Raw genomic sequence first — 26,928 nt, 5'->3', positions numbered from 1 at the left:
TAATTAGTAACAAATACAGTAATGAATGACACTGGAAAAGAAACAACGTGTGTTTATTATAACACAGGTTTCCTATGAGCAGTGTTAGCAGTCTCAGGTTTCTGCTTAATGACTTGCTTAGAGGTAAATGTTCTGCAGGATAATCACTTCAACAAGTTGTTACAGGTGTTTGACTAGTACCGCAGACAATCTTCACACACTCACACTGGAAATAAAATATTTACAAGTCCCACACATTCTTTCACATCCTTTTGGAAGCATATATGAATATAACTGGTGGTTCAGTCACAGGTTAGTATGAATAGTGCTTACGAATTCTTAGAGGTTTTATCGGCATATAATCTTACCACTTCAGTCTCTAAGTAAGCGATCACAGTACCTTTGTCTTGGAAGGAAAATACCCGATGTGAGAAAAGATCCGGAGGGTTGTTTGTCCGACAGCGTGTGGAGAAGTGAGAAGCCGGTGAGAGTGTGACTTCCGGTTGCGGTTAGGATGATCCGATACACAGCTGATGCTGGAAACACACACAGAGCTGAATATTGCGGCTGCAGAAAAAGCTGAATTGCTGATTGTGGTAAAGGTTTGATTTGAATAAACCTCAAAGTGTAAACCTAATAAAGGTTACGATAAGCTGAATAATACAAAGGTTAAATTAACAGAGACCTGGTCTTAAGAACTATGAAAATAGAGCTAAACTCTTCACAGAGCAGGCTGAAACAAAGTACAGTCAAAGTAACAGGCAGTTTGAATATGGCAATGTGAGGTTTAAATAAGGTTTGGCTGTTGGTAGGAGGGACCTGTCCTTAAAGGTATATTACAGAGGACTTCTCTGAGAGGGGGTGGTTTTTGATTCTAAGTAGGTCCAGGAAGGAAGAGAGTAAATCACACCAAATGTGTTTAATGTCAGTCCAGTTGAAGGGTCCTCAGTACTCAGGGTCATAAGGTTGTTAAAAGCGCTTATATGTTAGCAAAATGTGCTTAATGTAATTTCTATAGTTGATTGTTATTTTAAATGCACTGTTTAATACTTACAATGTATTTAAATGTTGTTAGTTATGTTGTTTTTTGTTTTATGTGGGGTTACAAATGTCACCATTTACGAATATATCATAAGTATCAGAGTACACACCAGTGGAACCTGAGAACCAAGGATACTGATATAGATGAATATGTATCAAATAGGTATAGTTGTGGGAAACCAGAGAACAGGGGGGTGGTAGGACTGGTGAATGGAGCACTTAAACACTTTTTACAGTACTAATGTCCCTGCCCAACATTAACCTTCTCTCACATAACGTGAGGGGACTTAATTCTAATATTAAAAGAAGAACAGTGCTAAATCAGTATATCTCCAAGAAACCCATTTTGCAGATTCCCAGGTGCCCAAATATTGGGCTAGAGAATACCTACATCACTATCATAGTACTATGGATTCTAAAAAAAGGGTGGTCTCGATCCTAATACATGCCGCTTTACATTTTGTTCATAAAGAAACAATAAAAGACAAGGAAGGAAGATACCTAATAGTCCAGGGACAAATTCAGGGAGTAGACATAGTGCTGTGTAATATATACGCCCCAAATGACAACCAAACATCTTTTTTTGCGAATGTTACTAGGCTGCTTACAGGCTGGGCCAAAATGCGCATAATACTATCAGGAGATTTTAACTTAGATATGCAAGAACTAATTGGTAGACAGCTTTTAAGGCTGAGCAAAAAAAAGACCAGGATAAAATCAATGGCCAAGAGGGTGGACGACATGTTGACTCCACACACGTTAATAGACTCATGGAAAGCTTTATACAGAATTACAGCAGATACAACATACTATTCAGTGGCTCATAACATATATTCCAAATTAGACTATATATATATATATATATATATAAGCCAAATCCTCCAACCAATCATTAGGTCAGCAGATATTCATGTGTGTGTGTGGTCGGATCACTCTATCACCCAGCTGCAGTTGGGTGAGTTGAGAGATCCGTGTAGAATTAAGGCATGGACATATGACCCCTCATGTTTAAAAAATCCCACAACACAGGCGAACTTATTATGAGCTCTAGGGGAATATTGGAAGATTAATTTGCACTCCACACAAAATCCTACTTCAGTTTGGACTGCACATAAGGCAGTTAGGGGTCTTATGATAAAAGAAAAATCCATCTACAACAAAAAATGATCAAACAACTAGCACAATTACACCTGGAAATAGAGACATTGGTAAAAGAACATAAAAACACTAACACGTCATCAACGCTCCTAATAATACAAGACAAAAGACGAAAATTAGCAGCGTTATTAAATGAAAATTCACTCAAAACGGCACACAGATTGAAAACTAATTACTTCTTATTTGCTAACAAACCGGACAGATACTTGGCTAATAAAATTAGGGATAATTATCGCTCTTTGGCAATACCATACATTCAATCCTCAGACAAAGGTTTAACATCTAACCCACAAGAGATTGGGGATAGCTTTGCACTGTACTATAGAGAACTATATGATGGGAAGAAAGTGGAGCATAATCCATCAACCAAAGATTTGCTACATTCTTTTTTAGAAGCAGCTAATTTGTCTAAAATCACACACTCTGACAGAGAGAGTTTAAATAAAGAGATTACACACTCGGAAATTATCAAAGTGATCAGGGACCTAAAACCTGGAAAGGCCCCCGGTCCGGATGGTTTTACGAGTGAATATTATAAATTATTTATCTCCACGCTAGTGCCTCATTTAGTGAAATTTGCTAACCACGTAATGGGAGGACATGATTTGCCAGAATTTCTACAGGCCAAAATTATAGTTTTACCTAAATCAGGGAAAAATCCCCATGTGTGCTCCAGTTATAGACCGTTATCGTTAATTAACCAAGATATTAAAATAGTGACGAAAGTACTGGCCAACAGACTTAAGCTAATTCTACCGACAGTAATCCACCAGACCAAGTGGGGTTTATTAAAGACAGGGAAGCCCCAGACAATATACGTAGAATGACGGCAGTGATTGACTACTTGACTGAGAACAAGGTGCCTTCTCTGTTGCTGTCATTGGACGCAGAGAAGGCAATCGACAGAGTGGACTGGACGTATATGAGGACTGTGTTGACTTGGATGGGCTTTAAGGGTCCCTTTGTTACTGTGATTCAAAACTTATATTCCAGACCGACGGCCTTCGTAAGGGTCATAGGACACCAATCTAAAACATTCCAAATCCTTAACGGCACCAGGCAGGGGTGCCCACTCTCTCCCCTCCTGTTTGCTTTATGCATTGAACCCCTAGCAAACACAATACGACAGTCCCCAAATATAACAGGGTTAGAGTTGGCGCCCTATAATCACAAGATTACCTTATTTGCAGATGATGTTTTACTAACCTTGACGAGACCATTGATATCACTCCCTAACCTTTACTCGACTTTAGAAGACTTCTCGTCTATTTCAGGATACAAAATCAATAGAGATAAATGTGAAGCTCTTCCATTAGCCTTAACCAGAGTCACAATAAAAACTATAGAGGCCAACTTTGACTACAAGTGGGCCAAAAATTCAATCCAATATTTGGGAATAAAGTTAACTACTCACTCTACACTACTATATAAGGCAAATTATATACCTTTGTTCAAGATTATAAAGCTGGATATGGCTAAATGGTTAAAGCGAAATTCTCCTGGTATGGGAGACTGTCCTCCCTGAAGATGAATGTTCTTCCGAGATTGATGTATTTATTTAGAGCATTGCCAATTAAAGCACATAAACCGGATATAGAAGCACTACAAGCTACCATGAACAGGCTTCTTAGAAGTCACAAACAAGGCAGAATACCATTCCAAGTGCTGATGACACAGACAGTTAGGGGGCGTGGGAGCTCCAAACATTTGGGACTATTATTATGCGGCAAGGTTAGCTCGAATCTCACTATTTGATAAAAGAGGGGGCGATTAGATCTGGCCTGGATTAGAGTCTCAATTGGGAGGATATGAGTCTCCAGGGGACATTATTTGGGGTAGAACAGATACTAAGAGAGTTCATAAACCAGGGATCATGGAGATGTCGCGACAATTGTGGGTATCCATAACCAAAAAACTCAAATTATTACCTCCTATATCTAAACTAATTCCCCTAAGATTTATCATTCCGGAGGAATGTAGACCCCTGGTGAACAAATGGGAAAACAAAGGCCTTTATAGGGTGGCAGATTTTATTTCTAATGGTAGTCCTATTACTCATGCTCAACTACAACTCAAATTGAGGGATCTACCCTTGTATTAGTTTCTGTATTTACAGATTGCTTCAGCATTAATGAGCTATCTTCTGGATACCACACATCAACAAATTACACTACTGGAACGAATATGTAGCTCTAGGGACAGACCAAAACATGCTATATCAAAGCTTTACATAATGCGAAATCATCGGTCGTAAGCAAGTGGGAAGTAGACCTAACAAGAGATGATGAGTTAGAAAAATGGGAAAGTACATTTTATCTCTCATGTAAGGGGTTACTTAGTGCAGATTTAAGGGGAAATGCCATAAAGACCTCTTTCAGATGGTATTTCATGCCCTTAAAAACCTCTCATCTGCCCACGGGAGGCTCGAGACTATGTTACAGAGGTTGTGGGGCAGTTGGGACTTATCTCCATATGTGGTGGGAGTGTCCGAGAATAGAGATGATCTGGTCCACTCTCTCTAAGTTTTTGAGTAACATGTTAAGTGAAAATATTGTTCTCACCAGAGAACAAGCATTATTGCATGAAAAAAATCACAGGGCTGAACTCTCCCACCAATACTTTAGTTAGGATCTTATGTACCATTACCAGGACCTGCATTGCAAAATATTGGAAAATGGGGGTCCCAGAATGGTCAGAGATTAAAGCCCGTATGAAGCACATATATAGTATGTACGAAACAGCAGCTCATATTCAAAACACGCTAGACTCTTTCAACAAGGTGCGGTTCTACGGGATCCTCCAGGGGGATAAATTATGATCTAAGCAGGTCCATTACACGAGGGGTAGGAATTGAGTAGTGGGGAACCATTGAAGATATTCCTATATTAGGAATAGGGGAAAGTGTTGAAGATAGGAGAATTATCAGTGTTTCAAGTTCAAAGGCTGGAATAGGCTTATCAAGATGCAAATTCATGCGTGTGACTCGTTAGACAAGGTGACAAGAAACAAGTCTTGGGGCATGACTATTGATTGGCTGCTTGAAGTTCTTTTGCAAGAGAATGTGGCTATTGAGAACATTTTGATGTAAAATATCTTCCTTTTTACACAGAGATTTTCAGGGGTTATTTTGTAGTCCGATTTTTACAGATATGCTACATCACCTTGAAGTTTAAATTAATTCAACACAGAAAGTAAAGAAGCTCTCTGGGATAGTGAATATCCCAGGACATAACTTCTCAGTTTGCAGCAAACACAAATTAAACTAAAATGCTTTCACTGTAATTTAACTTGCATTTGCTAGCTTAGCTACATTGCATTTCTGTCAGGTACATAAGTGTGTTTTAAACGTTGAATAAACTAAACCTGCATACAGCTGGTGAGTTAAAGGGACAGTAAACACCTTAATATTTTATTATTTTTATTTTTAGTATTGCCTAACGATGCTATGTTTTCACCTACGGGAAATCTATTCTAAGGCTCTCTGTAATCGGTCGCAGAGATTCATCTCTGCCTCCCTTTGCAGATCAACATTATACTCCTCTACCCTTACCTCTGCTGATATGTTTCAGTACTGGTTTGGCTGTCTGCTATATGTGGATGGGTGTCTTCTGGTAAGTATATATAATTCTTTTAAGACACTCTCAGCTCTGTTTGGCACTTTATCTCATAAAGTTTTAAATGTATATTGTATATATTTGCCATGAGTCAGGTCCGTGTATTTCCCTTTGCAGTCTATACAGTTTCAACTTGGGAATTATGTTTATGGGATTTTTTTGGCTTACCTGGGGTTCCAGTTAATTATAACTTGAAGTCTGTTTTTTTTCCAAAATATTTTGCTGGCTTAGTCTCGCGATGACACAGAATGTTACCTTTTATTGCGACATTTTTGGCGTGAAGATTTTTGCACAAAGTCACGTCTGCTGTGACACAAGTTACGCCATTTCCTGCGACTTTTTTGTCACAACGTTTTTTGCAGCAAAATCACGCCTATTATGACACGAGTCGGGTCATTTATCTTTGGACTGTTTTTGTCACCTTAAATTTGTGATATAAGTCTCTCCCTCTTTTTGCTCTATGCTCTCATTTGATCTTAGAGGGCTAGGTTGCTTGCTTTTGATTTTACTTTTGTAATTTTTTTTATCATAAGCATTTTTTCCCATTCCTGAAACTGCTATTTGAGAAAATTTTGATATTTTGTTTAAATGTTATTTTTTCTTTTTTGTTACATTTTGCAAGATGTCTCAGACTGATCCTACCTCTGATGTTACTGTAGGAACTAAGCTGCTTGAACACAATTCTACCAAAGCTAAGTGAGTATGTTGTAAATTGGCTGATCTTACTTTGTCAGCTCAAATATGTGGCACTTGTTATAAAAAGCTTTTATATGTCGATAATGTTTCTATAAGTACAAATACATCTACTGTGAAACCTTCACAGTCTAACGTACATGATATTCCTGTAGATATAAAAGATTATATTGTTGCAGCCATAGAGAAGGCTATGACTGCTATTCCACCTTCAAATAAACATAAAAGGTCTCTCCTTACTTCTCATAAATCTGATGAAGTCTGTATTGATCGTCAGCATACTGTAGTATATTCTGCTGATGAGGATTTCTCTGGCTCAGAGGATCCTACTTCAGAGTCTGAAATTGTTAAATCAAACTTTCTTTTTAAGATTGACTATATTCGTTCTTTATTAAAGGAAGTATTGTTTACTTTGGGTATTGAAGAATCTAGTCCTTTTGATAACAACAGAAGCCAGTTCCTAAGGACAGGAAATAAAAGAGGCGCCCTGTCAGTGTTTGGCCGGGTTATAATACAATATATTTAATAATTATTCTTTAAAATAAAACCACAATAAAATGCATATACAAAACAATTAAAATTAATGTAAATTCCTAAGTTCTTTATATTAGTTAAAATTTATAGACATATTGAATTATATTTACAGAAAAACAGATATGAATCAATACTATATGAGTTTAAACTGTTACAATATTCTTTACTCCGCAAACCAAATTGTAACTTTATAATTAACCTTATTCACAATTTAATTGCATTAAAATACCAAAATGAGATACCAAGATATGCTTTGCTAACTTCCAAACACATATATTTAAGTTATTTATCTCACAAAATATTCTATACAGCTCTAATTAAAACACCAGAGGTTATATGTATTCTTACTGTAAATAGTCAGTTGAAATGCCAATTTATCTAAGCTGAATTAGATTCTTAATTGTCTACAATTAAGACAAATTCTAAAATATATTTGTATATTTGCAAAGATAAATTACTTAGCATTAATGATTAGTTTTAAAATACACAGGGCTACGAAACATAAGTTTTAAAATACAAATTGTCCTTTTAAAATTATTAATTGCAATTTAGTTATAGTTACTAAATACCTGTGACTTAAATATTATATATATATTTATAAATCATGTATACTTCACCCAAAATGACCAAATCGATAATTCAGCTTCCAAAACTTCTTGTTTCACCTCATATGAAAATAAGGGTATTTGCAATGTGGATAAGAAAAAGTAGCCCAATTTGCTTAAAGATTGACTGTGTCCCACACAACAAGTTTTCAGTCACCAGAGTTCAGCAAAAGTCAGCAGCCTCCTTTTTTTACTCTCCTCTTGCATTCAGCTTATATTATCTTAATCATTCTTGAAATGATATGATTGGCCCTTCGGATCTGAAAATCTCATAGGTCATCTTGGGAGATGCCTCCCTGAGCTGTAATACCATCTCTGATTGTAGTCCTAAAATAGGATATTTAATCAATAGGAAGTAGTAGTCCTAAAATAGGATATTTAATCAATAGGATGTTCGGAACGGGTGAATGTATTGAATCAAGACCAAAATAATACCACTTATTTAAAGTGACGCGCAAAGGCCACTATAACCAATAGAGGCTCAAGAAAATACATACCGACCAGAAGTGTATATGTCTAAAAAAGACAAAGTGCTATCTTGGTCTTGATTCAATATATTCACCCGTTCTGAACACCTATTGATTAAATATCCTATTTTAGGACTACAATCTTTTAAACCAAGCATCAGCTTTTACCTTTATGTTCAGACTTTAATAATAAGGTTAACACACACCTCTGTGTCCAATTGCGGTGCATCAGTGGGTGTACTATTACATTGATCATTCATTGGTTAAGTGTATATACCAAACAAACACGGATGTTGTGTATACATAACGTAGATGCTGATCAATGGTCCAATAAGGTGTGTCATTTTGGGGGGGGGTGCTACGACTCACACTTTTAATTAGTTGTTTGCAGGTATATGTAGAGCTGGGTGGTGAAGGAATATTACAACCCGATGAAACAGCGACTGTGCTGTGAAACACGTTGTGTTTCCTGTGTTTTAATTGATTTTAATAAAGTTTACATTTACTTAAAAACACCCTGCTCTAGTTTGGATTAGTGGATTTAACCTGGAGTGATATTCCATCGAGGATGTGTTCCTTTGCAGACCGACACCAGTGGACTCAGTCAGCCAAGAGGCTCCGAAGCCTCAGTCCGTTGATTATTGCACTAGATGTGCACCTGGGTTTGTGAGTACAACTGACATTTGCTCTTGTCTCTTTTCACTTACACCTACGATATCACACCATTGTGCGCCTCTTTTCTTTCCTGTCCTTAGGAACTGGCATCTGTTGTTACCCTCTATCTTGCAAGAGAGCTGCCTCTGATTTGGTTACTCCGACCTTGAAGTTACTAACTAAAATATTGTGACTACTACAAAGAAAACCAAAGAAAATCACAGACAAATTATTGAGATTTTTTTCGTCTGGAATTAACATTGGACGATTGTTTATTTTTACAGATTTCATATTTTATATATTATAAATCATTTTTGAGTCAAGAATCCTTTACTGCACATATAATTTATTTTTTGGATTTCTTTTCGTAATCATTGATTATTTAAATCATTGATTTTTTGAGTCACGAACCTTATATTGCACTGATTATATAGTTGATATAAGCTATCATGAGATTTATTATTTTACATTACACATTTATTTATCAATAACATTTTTTCACCTGTCTAAGATCATCATTTTATTTTATATTATTACATTTACTTATCACTTATTATTTGTTACTTATTGGCGCACTCCTAGGTCACAGTGTGTCATATATTTTCCATGAGTCTTGCTATGATTCATTAGGTATTGCATATACTACACTGTGTGTTACTGTTCCTTTAAGGAACATTATTGGTCACCCTATATATGGAGTCCAGGCCATGAGAGGTTGCTTGGTATTTCCTGCCCATCCTAGCTTCCTGTTTGTGGTCTCCTACTGCAACCTCTCTGTGGACACTATTGCCTGCCTTTATTCCTGTGCTGCAAGCTTTACCAGTCTTTTCCCCAAGATTCATCTGGGACTACTTTTCTGCCTACTTGCCGGATCTATACTATACGCGATGACGTCACATGCCACCGCAAATCGATCTTTTCACTCCAGCTCCAGTCAGCACTAAGCAGGATTCCCTTACCGAACAGGACGCTCATTTTTTGCCCCAATTTACTCCTCAGATTGCAGATACCTTTCTTCACTTTATTTACTTACCTCCATACGAACATAGATCCGGTCTAAACAACTGTTTATGTTTAATCTATGCACCTTCATTAAAACATTCCTTACCACTAGGAAACCGGGTAATTCTACAAACGTTAGTACCAATGTAAACAAAGTAATTACTCTCTGTCTGCTCACCTAATAAGTAATTACCAAGTTTAATTGTGATATCCAACTCAAAACCTACATATGTTAACTCCGCAATTACTAACAATATTGCACTAAGTACTATATGTTTATACATGTGTAAACCCTGGTCTAATAAACTGTTGGTACTTCTGCTGCACTTATTTAGTGAGAGTCACATGTGGCAGCTACAGAATTATCTTGTTTAAGAGACCTGTAACTAACTGCTAACTGATTTATAGGTATACACATTACTATTGTCTAGTAATTGGTGTGGTTTCCTATGGTTCATTCTGCAACACATCACCATTTATGTTACCAATCTCAGCAGCTGAGGCTCATTACTATTTCTATATTACAGGCATCCAAGTGCTGCCTGACACAGTGTCTATTTGGTTTACTGTAGTTCTTTTGATAAGAAGAATAGCAAATGTTTAGTTCTGTTTTTAAAACTTCTGAGGTTCCTGATGCTATCTCTCATATGATTACTAAGTAATGGTCTGAACTTTTTGCCTCTTTTCACTCTTCTTCTAGGTTTAAAAAATGATATCCTTTACTTTTGGCTAATTTAGGCCTAGATTTGGAGTTTTGTCGGTAACGACCCGAAAAACTAACGCCGGCTTTTTTCTGGCCGCACCATAAAAATAACTCTGGTATCGAGAGTCCACATAAAGGCTGCGTTAGGCTCCAAAAAAGGAGCGTAGAGCATTTTTAACGCAGCTTCAACTCTCGATACCAGAGTTGCTTACGGACGCGGCCAGCCTCAAAAACGTGCTCGTGCACGATTCCCCCATAGGAAACAATGGGGCTGTTTGAGCTGAAAAAAAACCAAACACCTGCAAAAATGCCGCGTTCAGCTCCTAACGCAGCCCCATTGTTTGCTATGCGGTAACCCTTCCTACGTCTTCACTTAACACTCTAACATGTACCCCGAGTCTAAACACCCCTAACCTTACACTTATTAACCCCTAATCTGCCGCCCCCGCTATCGCTGCATATTATTATTAACCCCTAATCTGCCGCTCCGTAAACCGCCGCTACTTACATTATCCCTATGTACCCCTAATCTGCTGCCCCTAACACTGCTGACCCCTATATTATATTTATTAACCCCTAATCTGCCCCCCACAACGTCGCCTCCACCTGCCTACACTTATTAACCCCTAATCTGCCGACCGGACCTGAGCGCTACTATAATAAAGTTATTAACCCCTAATCCGCCTCACTAACCCTATCATAAATAGTATTAACCCCTAATCTGCCCTCCCTAACATCGCCGACACCTAACTTCAATTATTAACCCCTAATCTGCCGACCGAATCTCGCCGCTATTCTAATAAATGTATTAACCCCTAAAGCTAAGTCTAACCCTAATACTAACACCCCCCTAAGTTAAATATAATTTAAATCTAACGAAATTAATTAACTCTTATTAAATAAATTATTCCAATTTAAAGCTAAATACTTACCTGTAAAATAAATCCTAATATAGCTACAATATAAATTATAATTATATGATAGCTATTTTAGGATTTATATTTATTTATTTATTTATTTTTATTTTTTTTGATTTTCAAAGCTTTATTGAAGAATAAACAGAAAACAAACAAAATGCGTACATCAAAAGACATGAGGTACAAAAAAGGTACATATACAAGTGACTGTGGATTCCAATAGGATGCAAAAAAAAATAAAAGTAGTATCCATAAATTTGTGACCTTAAACAGAGATTAGTTAAATCTGATAGCTCATACATGCTCGTCTCGATGTACCATAACAACATAATATTTATAAGACAAATTTAGTCAGAAAAGATAATAGAGCTTAGGGCCTAGGGGAACTTTCAGGCCCGTACCCAAGGAAAGAAGAAGAGGGAGGGGGAGAAAATAGAGTGGAAAGAAAAAAAAAAAAAAAAAGGATTTATATTTATTTTACAGGTAACTTTGTATTTATTTTAACCAGGTACAATAGCTATTAAATATTTAAGAACTATTTAATAGCTAAAATAGTTAAAATAATTACAAATTTACCTGTAAAAGAAATCCTAACCTAAGTTACAAATAAACCTAACACTAGACTATCAATAAATTAATTAAATAAACTACCTACAATTACCTACAATTAACCTAACACTACACTATCAATAAATTAATTAAATACAATTGCTACAAATAAATACAATTAAATAAACTAGCTAAAGTACAAAAAATAAAAAAGAACTAAGTTACAAAAAATAAAAAAATATTTACAAACATAAGAAAAATATTACAACAATTTTAAACTAATTACACCTACTCTAAGCCCCCTAATAAAATAACAAAGCCCCCCAAAATAAAAAAATGCCCTACCCTATTCTAAATGACTAAAGTTCAAAGCTCTTTTACCTTACCAGCCCTGAACAGGGCCCTTTGCAGGGCATGCCCCAAGAAATTCAGCTCTTTTGCCTGTAAAAAAAAACATACAATACCCCCCCCAACATTACAACCCACCACCCACATACCCCTAATCTAACCCAAACCCCCTTAAATAAACCTAACACTAAGCCCCTGAAGATCATCCTACCTTGTCTTCAACATACCAGGTTCACCGATCGGTCCAGAAGAGCTCCTCTGATGTCCTGATCCAAGCCCAAGCGGGGGGCTGAAGAGGTCCATGATCCGGCTGAAGTCTTCATCCAAGCGGGCCAGAAGAGGTCTTCCATCCGATTGAAGTCTTCATCCAAGCGGCATCCATGCGGAGCGAAGCGGCAGCATCCTGAAGACCTCTTCTGGCCCGGAACAGCCAATAGAATGCGAGCTCAATCTGATTGGCTGATCGGATCAGCCAATCGGATTGAACTTGATTCTGATTGGCTGATTCCATCAGCCAATCAGAATATTCAGAATATTCTTACCTTAATTCCGATTGGCTGATCCTATCAGCCAATCGGAATTCGAGGGACGCCATCTTGGATGACGTCATTTAAAGGAACCGTCATTCGTCGTTCAGTCGTCGGCCAGGATGGATGTTCCGTGGTGGAGGTCTTCAGGATGCTGCCGCTTCGCTCCGGATGGATGCCGCTTGGATGAAGACTTCAATCGGATGGAAGACCTCTTCTGGCCCGCTTGGATGAAGACTTCAGCCGGATCATGGACCTCTTCAGCCCCCCGCTTGGGCTTGGATCAGGACATCGGAGGAGCTCTTCTGGACCGATTGGTGAACCTGGTATGGTGAAGACAAGGTAGGATGATCTTCAGGGGCTTAGTGTTAGGTTTATTTAAGGGGGGTTTGGGTTAGATTAGGGGTATGTGGGTGGTGGGTTGTAATGTTGGGGGGGGGCATTGTATGTTTTTTTTTACAGGCAAAAGAGCTGAATTTCTTGGGGCATGCCCCGCAAAGGGCCCTGTTCAGGGCAGGTAAGGTAAAAGAGCTTTGAACTTTAGTAATTTAGAATAGGGTAGGGCATTTTTTTTATTTTTGGGGGCTTTGTTATTTTATTAGGGGGCTTAGAGTAGGTGTAATTAGTTTAAAATTGTTGTAATATTTTTCTTATGTTTGTAAATATTTTTTTATTTTTTGTAACTTAGTTCTTTTTTATTTTTTGTACTTTAGCTAGTTTATTTAATTGTATTTATTTGTAGCAACTGTATTTAATTAATTTATTGATAGTGTAGTGTTAGGTTAATTGTAGGTAATTGTAGGTAGTTTATTTAATTAATTTATTGATAGTCTAGTGTTAGGTTTATTTGTAACTTAGGTTAGGATTTCTTTTACAGGTAAATTTGTAATTATTTTAACTATTTTAGCTATTAAATAGTTCTTAACTATTTAATAGCTATTGTACCTGGTTAAAATAAATACAAAGTTACCTGTAAAATAAATATAAATCCTAAAATAGCTATAATATAATTATAATTTATATTGTAGCTATATTAGGATTTATTTTACAGGTAAGTATTTAGCTTTAAATTGGAATAATTTATTTAATAAGAGTTAATTAATTTCGTTAGATTTAAATTATATATATTTTTTTTTTATATATTTTTATTGAGGTTTCAACAGACAACTCACAAGATAAAAAGGGAGTACATCATACACAGTTAGGAAATACAAAGAGTTACAAGTACTATACATTAGCGAGTGTATACAGGTAATCCAAAAACAAAAAAAATAAGCATTAGTAAACCACTCTGATGTATAATGGTGAGTTGCCAATTTAAATGTGAACCTTCTATTGAGCTCAGGAGGCCACTCTTGGACCTCACATCTAGGTAGAATAAGCCAGTTAGAGAAGGTTACCATGAAATAAGGGAGACCACTTTTGGGCCCCCAAACAAACCTCTTTTTGTTTTTTTTTAATAGTTAACATAGGTTATACACTCTTTAAACTGTATGTAAAAATAACATGGTAATGATATAATTATTTATGTAAAAGATAGCTGACTATCCCCTAGTTGAATGTAAACAGGAACCATAACTATGAAATAAACACCTTACATGTGGAATAAGACCTATTACAAAAACCCCTCCTAAGAATTAAGGGAGATTAGACTTAGTCTGGGATATGCAGATTATACGGGAGTCAAAATATATAATATTTATTGCAAGAGAGTATCGTTTTTTAGTGTCAAAGCAGTACCAGACCCCTTGACAACCATTTGATAGTTAGCTAGTGGCTCTACCAATGTTATGCAAAGACCTCATATTTAAAGATGAAATTTAAAAACATTAAGACTGGAGGAGTGCAATAGGCGCGGTAACATATAACCACAGCCTAATTGTGGAGTATATTGAGCTCAACTGTCTATAAAGTGCATTGGTGGTGGTCATTAAGTGCTAAGTCTATAAACTATGAGGGTCTTATATGCTAAGTCACTCATATTGGTGGGTTGTATTAAGCTAATTCCTTGCTCAAAAAATTTATACTGTAAGCTAGACATACAGAGCTACCCAGACATACAATTATGCAGTTGCTGATAAAAAAGGGATCCCCAGATGGCAATAAATGTTAGAGCGCACCGCCCCGGCCGCAGGCGGCGCCCTCCAAAGACTAGTAGAAAAGCCCAAGGATCCTTGTTTAGGGTAAACTTGAAGCAAAATATGCATATTGGTAACGTCATATGCTGGCGCTGAGACTCTACAGATAATAAAATAAAATATAATTCTAGTAAAAGCAAGCCTAGAAATAGCATTCCACCGGACCCAATGCTACCAATTTTGTGATGATCAGAGTACTAGCCAACATCTCAGAGAACTCAATAAAATCAATATTAACTATGCAATACAATCAGCCTATATGTACTAGAGAGGGAGGGATGCTTTACCAATAGATTAGTGGAGTTATCACAATGTAAAACACATCAATCATATAACCACAGATATTCACATAAGAAGGTACACATGAAGTCTTGAGCTGGCTCTTGATAAGGTATCTGAGTGGATAAACAACATCATTCCTCCAAATAGGTACCTCCACATGGGAACAGGGTGATGGCACAAGAGCAAATATACTTATGCTGGATACTGACCTAGGGCCACAAGGAAAGGCTGCACAGTAAAATAATACACTAACTCAAAGCACTATTATAATCCCTGTATGATAGAGTGATAGGATCATTTTTACAATTGGCAATTGACAAACCGGATATTAAATATAAAATTACACACAAACCGTCTAAACATCAAACCCCACACCCTTCAGGCCCCTACCAGGCAATATATAGCAGTCCTGTTGAAGATGCTAATAACAGTATAAACATCTAGCAAACAGATATTCAGAGGGCAAGATGATGTGTCTCTGTATTTCAAGTTCTATTGTTCACATAAGGCTATGGGTACAGGTCGTAAACAATTATAGGGAAGGGAAATCATGCTTAAGAAAATATGTCCACGGATTTGGCAGTCTAATGATGGTTAGACAGGCAGTGGGCTCTATAACATACCCGCTGTAGATTTGTACTTGCGGTCAAGAAGCCTCATCAACCCACCCCTGTCCTCATGAGCCGGGTGTTAGCCATGATAACAACAGAAGCCGCCCTGCAAACACAGCCCAGCAGCTGCCGATGAGAACACAATGCAAGACGCTGCTGTTTGAACGAAGGCAGTATAAGTGTTATACTCGGTACGTTCTTTTTTCCCTTCCACTTTCTGCTCTCTGATCTAGCTAGGTTAGGAAGCTGCAGCTTCGAAAGAATTGGCATAGGCAAGTCATTAACACAGAGCGGTGTCGGGAGCAGGTGAAGCTGCATACACGTTAGAGGGACACTCCTATGCTGGGTATCTGTGACCGGACTGGTTGTTGAAGCGCCCAAATTCTGCAGGGCCGGTCTCATGGTCAGGACTCGGCATAGTTGAGGCTCTGTACTGATCGCCTGTGGCGTGAGGGCCCCGGAATCTGCATCCGTATGTTCCATGGTCCCAGCATGGCGGCAGGCAAGTATTATAGGGGGCCCTCTAAGTTCCGTAGTATTGTCCACCACTGGAATAAGCTCCGCGTCTGTTAAAGGTGTGAGGCTTGCCTGTGTAGTTGCCCGAGGAGATGTCGGTCACCCTTCAGGTTTAATCACTGTGCCTCCGTCACCTAGTTTACACTTCAGTTCAGCCATAGGGGTGTTTAGGGTCCCAACCATGTAAGGGGTATCAGATATTTCGCGGGGTGGCTCCAAGACCTCCCGATAGTGAAGAAGCAGACGGCCAATTTCCTTTAATAACCAAATGGGTTCCATATCCACTGCCTCAGTTTTAGAGGATAATCAGCTTACAATCTGTAACTGTTCCTGGTGCTTTGTATTCAGCACTATGTGCTGCCTAACGACGAGTCTCCTCGCCGGGGGGTAGATGAAAGGCCTCTGCCTTAAAGTATGCTCCGGGCGCTCCAAGTTGCGTCCAACTCAGAGTATTTAGGCTCATCTGATGCAGGAGCTCTAGCGCTTTAGGAATCAGGCTGGGTGACAAAGAGATGAGCCGTCTGAAAAGTTGTTTTAAGTAAAAATGTTGAAAAGACTGGAGCAGAGTGGTAAAGTGCGACCTATCATGGCCGCCTCCCGGAAGTTCCCCCCAGATTTAAATTATATTTAATTTAGGGGGGTGTTAGTATTAGGGTTAGACTTAGCTTTAGGGGTTAATACATTTATTAGAATAGCGGCGAGATTCGGTCGGCAGATTAGGGGTTAATAATTGAAGTTAGGTGTCGGCGATGTTAGGGAGGGCAGATTAGGGGTTAATACTATTTATGATAGGGTTAGTGAGGCGGATTAGGGGTTAATAACTTTATTATAGTAGCGCTCAGGTCCGGTCGGCAGATTAGGGGTTAATAAGTGTAGGCAGGTGGAGGCGACATTGTGGGGGGCAGATTAGGGGTTAATAAATATAATATAGGGGTTGGCGGTGTTAGGGGCAGCAGATTAGGGGTACATAAGGATAACGTAGGTGGCGGTCGGCAGATTAGGGGTTAAAAAATTTTTTTAGAGTGTCGGCGATGTGGGGGGACCTCGGTTTAGGGGTACATAGGTAGTTTATGGGTGTTAGTGTACTTTAGAGTACAGTAGTTAAGAGCTTTATAAACCGGCGTTAGCCCAGAAAGCTCTTAACTACTGACTTTTTTCCTGCGGCTGGAGTTTTGTTGTTAGATGTCTAACGCTCACTTCAGAAACGACTCTAAATACCGGAGTTAGAAAAATCCCATTGAAAAGATAGGATACGCAATTTACGTAAGGGGATCTGCGGTATGGAAAAGTCGCGGCTGGAAAGTGAGCGTTAGACCCTATTTTGAGTGACTCCAAATACCGGCGGTAGCCTAAAACGAGCGTTAGGAGCCTCTAACGCTAGTTTTCACGGCTAACGCCAAACTCTAAATCTAGGCCTTAGAGTTTTGGGAAACAGTCCCTAAGGTTGATGGGGCTATTTCTACTTTGGCCAAACGTACTACTATTCCTATGGAAGATAGTACTTCTTTTAAGGATCCTTTAGATTGGAAAATGTAATATTATCTTAGAAAAGCATGTTTATATACTGGCTATATTCTTAGTGCCTGCCATTTGTATGGCTGATGTTGCAACTTTTTGGTTGGGCAGTTTAGCTTAACAGTTAATAGATCCTGAAATATCTAGCATTGTTCTTTTATTTCAACATGCTAATCATTTCATTTGTGATGCTATATTTTATGTCATTAAGATTGATATTAAATCTATGTCTTTAGCTATTCTTACAAGAAGAGCTTTATGGCTTAAATCTTGGAATGCTGATATGGTGTCTTAATCTAGATTACAATCTTTATCATTTCAGGGTAGTAATTTATTTGGTTCTCAATTGGTTTATATTATCTCCACTATCATAGGGGGAAAGGGAGTTTTTCTACCCCAATATAAGAAATCTAAGACTAAATTTAAAGCTCTCAATTGTTTTTGTTTCTTTCATCAGAATAGAGAACAAAAAACCTCTCCGTCCCCTAAGGCCTCTGGCTCTAATTGGAGACCATCTCCAAATTGGAAAAAATCCAAGCCTTTCAAAAAACCTAATACAGCCCCTAAGACTGCATGAAGGTGCAGCCCTCAAACCAGTTCAACTGGTGGGGGGCAGATTGAAATTATTTCAACACATTTGGACAGTCTCTGTTCAAAACCAGTGTATTCAGAAGGTATCGAATAGGTTTCAGAATAAGACCTCTCATGGGAAGATTCTTTCTTTCTCATGTTCCAACAAACCCTGTGAAGGCTCAGGCTTTTCAGAAATGCGTTTCAGACCTGGATCATTCAGGGGTGATTATTTCAGTTCCTCTGCAGGAACGGGGTTTGGGTTTTATTCAAATCTATTCATTGTCCCAAAGAAAGAAGGTTAATTCAGACCAATTCTGGATCTGAAATTTCTAAATCCCTTTGTAAGAGTCCCAACTTTCAAGATGGTGATTATAGGGACTATTCTGCCATTTGTTCAATAAGTTTATTTCATGTCCACAATAGACTTACAGGACGCTTATCTTCATATTCCGTTTCATCCAGACCACTATCGTTTTCTGAGATTCTCTTTTCTAGACAAGCTTTACCAATTTTTTGCTCTTCTGTTTGGCCTAGCGACAGCTCCGAGGATCTTCTCAAAGGTTCTCAATGCCCTTCTATATGTAATCAGAGAGCAGGGTATTGCAGTGTTTCCTTATTTGTATGATATCTTGGTACTAGCTCAATCTTTTCATTTAGCCGAATCTCACTCAAAGCGACTAGTGTGGTTTCTTCAAAGATATGTTTGGAGATTCAATTTACAAAACAGTTTCTTGATTCCTCAGACAAGGGTCACCTTTTTAGGTTTCCAGATAGATTCAGTGTTCATGACTCTTTCTTGTCTAAACCATCAGTCTCTATCATTCCCTTCAGTGGCTATGTGCATGGAAGTTTTAGGTCTCATGACTGCAGCATCGGACGCGATCCCCTTTGATTGTTTTCATATGAGACCTCTACAACTTTGCATGTTGCACCAATGAGGCAGAGATTATACTCCAATATCACAACTGATATAATTAAATCCCAAACACTCAACTCTCTCTGACTTGGTGGTTAAACCATCACCTTATTCTTCAAGGGGCCTAATTTGTTTGTCCTACCTGGACTGTGATCACAACAGATGCAAGTCTTACAGGTTGGGGAGCTGTTTGGGGGTCTCTGACAGCAAAAGGGTTTTGGAAACCTCAAGAGGCGAGCTTACCAATCAATATTTTACAACTCCGTGCTATTTTCAGAGCTCTTTAGGCATGGCCTCTATTGAAGAGAGAACTTTACATTAATTTTCAGACAGACAATATCACAACAGTGGCATATGTCAATCACCAAGGAGGTACTCACAGTCCTTCAGCAATGAAGGATTTATCTCAGATACTTTCTTGGGCGGAAGCCAATTCTTGTCTAATTTCTGTGATTTATATCCCAGGTGTAGACAATTGGAAAGCGGATTATCTCAGCCGTCAGACTTTACATTCAGGGGAGTGGTCTCTCCATCCAGATGTGTTTTATCATCTTGTACATATGTGGGGTCTTCCATAAATAGATCTGATGGCTTCTCGTCTAAACAAGAAGCTTCACAACTTTAGGTAAAAATGTAAATGAAGTCCGCAAAACTGCTTTATCCTGATGGAAAATCAGAAAAGGAGACTTACAATAAAGAGCAGACAATTCGGAAACTCTTCTAGCAGAAGAGATACCTAAAAGGAACAACACTTTTCAAGAAAATAGTTTAATATCCAAAGAATGCATAGGCTCAAAAGGAGGCACCTGTAAAGCCTTCAAAACCAAATTAAGACTCTGAGGAGGAGAAATTGATTTTATGACAGGCTTGATATGGACCAAAGCTTGCACAAAACAGTTAATATCAGGAAGTTAAGCAATCTTTCTGTGAAATAAAACAGAAAGAGCAGAGATTTGTCCCTTCAAGGAACTTGCAGACAAACCTTTATCCAAATCATCCTGAAGAAACTGTAAATTTCTAGGAATTCTAAAAGAATGTCAGAGAATTTATGAGAAGAACACCATGAAATATGTCTTCCAAACTCGATAATAAATCTTCCTAGAAACAGATTTACAAGCCTGTAACATAGTATCAATCACTGAGTCAGAGAAACCTCTATGACTAAGCACTAAGAGTTCAATTTCCATACCTTCATATTTAACGATTTGAGATCCTGATGGAAAAACGGTCCTTGAGACAGAAGGTCTAGTCTTAAAGGAAGTGGCCAAGGTTGGCAACTGGCTATCCGGACAAGATCCGCATACCAAAACCTGTTAGGCCATGCTGGTGCTACCAGAAACACAAACGATTGTTCCATGATGATCTTGGAGATCACTCTTGCAAGAAGAACTAGAGGCAGAAAGATATAAGCAGGTTGGAAAAACCAAGGAACTGCTAATGCATCCACTGACTCAGCCTGAGGATCCCTGGACCTGGACAAGTACCTGGGAAGTTTCTTGTTTAGATGGGAAGCCATCAGATCTATTTCTGAAAGACCCCACATCTGAACAATCTGAAAAAATACATCTGGATGGAGAGACCACTCCCCCGGATGTAAAGTCTGACGGCTGAGATAATCCGCTTCCCATTTGTCTACACCTGGGATATGTACCGCAGAAATTAGACAAGAGCTGGATTCTGCCCAAGAAAGTATTCAAGATACTTCTTTCATAGCTAGGGAACTCTGATGATTGACATATGCCACAGTTGTGATATTGTCTGTTTGAAAACAAATTAATGGTTCTCTCTTCAACAGAGGCCAAACCTGAAGAGCCCTGAAAATAGCAAGGAGTTCTAAAATTTTGATTGGAAACCTCGCCTCTTGAGATTTCCAAACCGCTTGTGCTGTCAGAGAACCACAGACAGCTCCCCAACTTGAAAGACTTGCATCTGTTGTTATTAAAGTCCAGGTTGGACGAACAAAAGAGGCCCCTTGAGCTATATGATGGTGATCTAACCACCAAGTTAGAGAGAGTCGAACATTGCGATTTAAGGATATTAATTGTGATATCCTTGTATAATCCCTGCACCATTGATTCAGCATACAAAGCTGAAGAGGTCTCATATGAAAACGAGCAAAGGGGATTGCGTCCAATGCTGCAGTCATGAGACCTAAACAACATCCGGAAATGATGCAACCCGTGTCATGGTAGACGCAACCTTGTGCAAGGAAACCTGGCATCAACTAAGATGCTTTAAATTACGAATTTGCGTCACCGAACGTACCTTCGCACCAAAAAATCCTCACGCCAAGAATGACACAATAAATATCAGCATTTTGCGACCTTGCGAGCAGTAGAGGTAATGGAATATGAGAGTATATTGTCAATCTGAAAAGGGAGGTAGAAGATGAATCTCTACGACCGATAACAGAGAACCTATGAAAAGATTTCTCGTGAGGAAAACCATTGAATCAATAGGTGATACTACCTTTGCATCCCTCTGACAAACACTGTACTCTGAGAGGAATCGGGCTTCAAAATGCTGAGAAGCGCATATCACAGAAGAAATCAAGCACAAACTTACTTCACCACCTCCATAGGAGGCAAAGTTTGTAAAACTGAATTGTGGGTGTGGTGAGGGGTGTATTTATAGGCATTTTGAGGTTTGGGAAACTTTGCCCCTCCTGGTAGGATTGTATATCCCATACGTTACTAGCTCATGAACTCTTGCCAATTACACGAAACAAACATAACTTACCTGATAAATTAATTTCTTTCATAGTGGCAAGAGACCATGAGGCCCACCTTATTTTTGGTGGTTATGATTGTTTTGTATTAAGCACTTTATTTTTTCCAGTTCCTCTTTTTATATGCTTTTTACTCCCTCTTTTACACCTCACTTCTTGGCTACACGTTAAAGGTATGAGTGAGGTAGGAGGTGTATTTATAGGCATTTTGAGGTTTGGGAAACTTTGTCCCTTCCTGGTAGGAATGTATATCCCATACGTCACTAGCTTATGGACTCTTGCCACTATGAAAGAAATTAAGTTATTAAGTAAGTTCTTACATAAATTATGTTTTTTCAACAAGGGATGCCAAAAAACATAGTACAGTTGAAATTAGAAGTGAATTTAAAAGGGTCTTAAAAATAAAGCTGCATGATTCAGATAGATCATGTCATTTTATTGACTTTTCTTATCCCTTTAAGACTTGGCTGATTATAGCAACACAACAGATGTGTCTTATAATTACAAGGTGTTTACTTTACTTTTAAATCAATGAGGCCTGCAGGTTTCAAATGTTTAGATTCTATCAGCCAATCGGAATTAAGGTAGGAAAAATCTGATTGGCTGATTGAATCAGCCAATCAGATTCAAGTTCAATCCGATTGGCTGATCCAATCAGCCAATCAGATTGAGCTTGTATTCTATTGGCTGTTCCGATCAGCCAATAGAATGCGAGCTCAATCTGATTGGCTGATTGGATCAGCCAATCGGATTGAACTTGAATCTGATTGGCTGATTTAATCAGCCAATCAGATTTTTCCTACCTTAATTCCGATTGGCTAATAGAATCCTATCAGCCAATCGGAATTCGAGGGACGCCATCTTGGATGACGTCACTTAAAGGAACCTTCATTCGTCGGTAGTCGGAAGGAAGGAAGAGGATGTCCCGCGCAGGAGGTCTTGAAGATGGAGCCGCTCCTCGTTGGATGGATGAAGATAGAAGATGCCGCTTGGATGAAGATGTCTGCTGGTCCGGATGTCCTCTTCTGCCCGGATAGGATGAAGACTTCTGCCGCTACGGATGTCCTCTTTTGGTCCATCGGTGCCCAGTTGGGTGAAGACGACTCAAGGTAGGGAGATCTTCAAGGGGGTAGTGTTAGGTTTATTTTAGGGGGGTTTGGGTTAGAGTAGGGATATGTGGGTGGTGGGTTGTAATGTTGGGGGGTGGTATTGTGTTTTTTTTACAGGCAAAAGAGCTGATTACTTTGAGGCATGCCCCGCAAAAAGCCCTAAGGGCTGGTAATAGAGCTGTTAACTTTTGTAATTTAGAATAGGGTAGGGAATTTTTTTTATTTTGGGGGGCTTTGTTATTTTATTAGGGGGCTTAGAGTAGGTGTAATTAGCTTAAAATTCTTGTAATCTTTTTTTTTTTTTTTGTAATTTAGTTTAGTTTATTTAATTGTATGTATTTGTAGGTAATTTATTTAATTAATTTATTGATAGTGTAGTGTTAGGTTTAATTGTAACTTAGGTTAGGATTTATTTTACAGGTAATTTTGTAATTATTTTAACTAGGTAGCTATTAAATAGTTAATAACTATTTAATAGCTATTGTACCTAGTTAAAATAAATACAAAGTTGCCTGTAAAATAAATATAAATCCTAAAATAGCTGCAATATTATTATTCGTTATATTGTAGCTATATTAGGGTTTTACAGGTAAGTATTTAGTTTTAAATAGGAATACTTTAGTTAATAAGAGTTTATTTATTTCGTTAGATTAAAATTATATTTAATTTAGGGGGGTGTTAGGGTTAGGGTTAGACTTAGCTTTAGGGGTTAATACATTTATTAGAGTAGCGGCGAGGTCCGGTCGGCAGATTAGGGGCTAATACTTGAAGTTAGGTGGCAGCGATGTTAGGGAGGGCAGATTAGGGGTTAATACTATTTATTATAGGGTTTGCGAGGCGGGAGTGCGGCAGTTTAGGGGTTAATACATTTATTAGAGTAGCGGCGAGGTCCGGTCGGCAGATTAGTGGTTAATAAGTGTAGGTAGGTAGCGGCAACGTTGGGGGGGCAGATTAGGGGTTAATAAATATAATATAGGTGTCGGCGATGTTAGGGGCAGCAGATTAGGGGTTCATAGGGATAATGTAGGTGGCGGCGATGTGTGGTCGGCAGATTAGGGGTTAAAAATTTTTATTAGAGTGGCGGCGCTGTGGGGGGACCTCGGTTTAGGGGTACATAGGTAGTTTATGGGTGTTAGTGTACTTTAGAGCACAGTAGTTAAGAGCTTTACAAACCAGCGTTAGCCCAGAAAGCTCTTAACTACTGATTTTTTTCTGCGGCTGGAGTCTTGTCGTTAGAGGGTGTACCGCTCACTTCAGCCAAGACTCTAAATACCGGCGTTAGGAAGATCCCATTGAAAAGATAGGATACGCAATTGGCATAAGGGGATCTGCGGTATGGAAAAGTCGCGGCTTGAAAGTGAGCGTTAGACCCTTTCCTGGCTGACTCTAAATACCAGCAGGCGGCCAAAAGCAGCGCTAGGAGCCCTTAAGGCTGCTTTTGACGGCTAACGCAGAACTCTAATCTCTATCAGCAAGCTCTACCCAGGTGTTGAGCCAAAAATGGGCTGGTTCCTAACCTTACATTCTTGCATTTTCAAATAAAGATAGCAAGAGAATGAAGAAAAAATGTCAATCAGGGTAAATTAGAAAGCTGCTTAAAATGGCATGCACTATCTGAATCATGAAAGACAAAAATTGGGTTTTGTACCCCTTTAACTTTTTTTTTTTAAGTTTTAAATGATTTTATTAACATAAATTACTTTCAGCTACAGGAATAAAACAAAAATTGTACTTGGAGCACACAGGCTCCTCCAGATCACGTAAACAGTTGATCTAAACATTTCAAACATTTTAAGGCTGTTATTAGTGAAAATTATGTAAAGTAAACATAATATAATTCTCTTCAAAATGAATAGGTTGGTGAGGGATGGGGAGGGGAAGGGAAGGAGAGGGAAGAGAAAAACGGGGGGGAAATAGAATGGGGTGTAGGAGGTAAAGAAGAAATTCTTGTCTTTGGAATAAGTAATGTAGATATATCTAACTTACGTTCATCCCAGTATTCAGGGACCAAGTGGTTTCATACCTAGTTTGCCAATCTGCCCAAATCAATTCAAACAGAGTTGTTTAAGGTGTAAAAGATAGATTTCTCCATGTTATAGATATATGCCATGTAGTTTAGAATGTATGACCATTTTGGGGGAGATGTGGTTTTCCATGATTTGGCTATTGCCGCTTTAGTAGCTGTTAGCAAATAAATACACAAATACGCTTGATGTTTGGGTAGGTCACGTATTCCAATGAGGAGAAGCGCATTTGAGGGGGCTATGGGGAGCGCTATACCCAAACTAGTTAGTGTCCGAAAGCATATATTCCATAAGGGTCTTAGCCTAGGACACTCCCACCATATGTGTAATGAGTCTCCTCTTTTCCCACAATTACGCCAGCACAAGGGTGAAGAAGATTCATACATTTTGCTAAGTCTAGAGGGGGTGAGGTACCAGTGCGTTGGGAATGAGGATATGGGGTCTGAGGAGAATATTGTTATATCATCGGCGAATAGCGCTATTTTATGAATAGTGCCATGTAAACGAATACCATCTATTTTATTGTCTTGCTTGATTTGCTCAGCTAGTGGCTCAATCGCAAGGGCAAAGAGCAGAGATGAAAGAGGGCACCCCTGTCTAGTGCTTTTGGATATTGGAAAGGAGGGTGAGAGGAACCCTAGGCCCCTGACTATTGCCAAGGGAGTAGAATAGAGTGCCTGGATTGCCTTAATAATTTGGTCTGGGTAGCCAAAGGTCATGAGGACCTCCCATAGGTAAGACCATCGTACGCGATCAAAAGCCTTCTCTGCATCTAGCGAGAATACAGAGAATGGCTTGTTAAGTCTAGTAGATTCTGGGCAGATGTTTAGCAGTCGCCTAGTGTTGTCAGGTCCCTCACGGTGCGGGATGAACCCTACTTGATCTAAGTTTATTAGTTGTGGGAGTAGTTTAGAAATGCGAGTAGCAAGCAGCTTAGCATAAATTTTGTCGTCCAAATTTATTAAGGATATTGGCCTATAATTGGAGCAAAGAGATGGGTCTTTTTGTGGTTTGGGTATAGTTATTACTGTGGCTTCTAGGAATTCTCTGGCAAACTTACCCTCACCTCTAGCTTGATTAAAGAATCTAAGGAGTAGTGGGGCTAGTTCATTTCTGTATGTTTTGTGGAAAGATGCCGAGTAGCCATCCGGGCCCGGGGCTTTAAAGGCTTTCAAATGTGTTATTACATTTTTCATTTCTTGGAGTGTGAAGGGGGATGTAAGTGTTTCCTGGTCTTCTAATGACATTGAGAAAAGATTTAGGTTATCCAGGAAAAGAAGAATATTAGTGGTAGGGGCTAATGGGTGGTCTGAGGAGTTTTCCAAATTGTATAGTTTTGGGTAAAATTTTTCAAAGCATATGCCTATCTCTGAGGGTTTTCAATATATCTGGTTTCCAGATTGGATATGGTGGATTCTTGATGTACTCGCCCTGTTTTTGAGCTTATTTACTAAAAGTGTATCAGCTTTGTTACTTTTATGGTATGAGATCTGTTTCAACTTAAATAGGTTTGCTTGGGTACGCTTTCATTCTAGCTGGTTAATATGGTTTTTGACCTTTGCAATTTGGTCTATGGTACTATCCGAGGGAGTGTTTCTGTTAAAGAGTTCTAGCCGGCGTAGCTCAATATGGGATCTAGAAAGGGGGAGGCCTGAGAGTTTTTTTAGATAAGTTTGTCTCTTGAGTATAAGGCTCCTAAACGTTGCTATTGCCGCACCCCATAGT

This window comes from Bombina bombina, chromosome 4 (genome assembly GCF_027579735.1).
Source record: "Bombina bombina isolate aBomBom1 chromosome 4, aBomBom1.pri, whole genome shotgun sequence".
Classification (NCBI taxonomy): domain Eukaryota; kingdom Metazoa; phylum Chordata; class Amphibia; order Anura; family Bombinatoridae; genus Bombina; species Bombina bombina.
The sequence above is the reverse complement of the archived record's forward strand: the minus strand, read 5'-3'. Positions refer to the sequence as shown.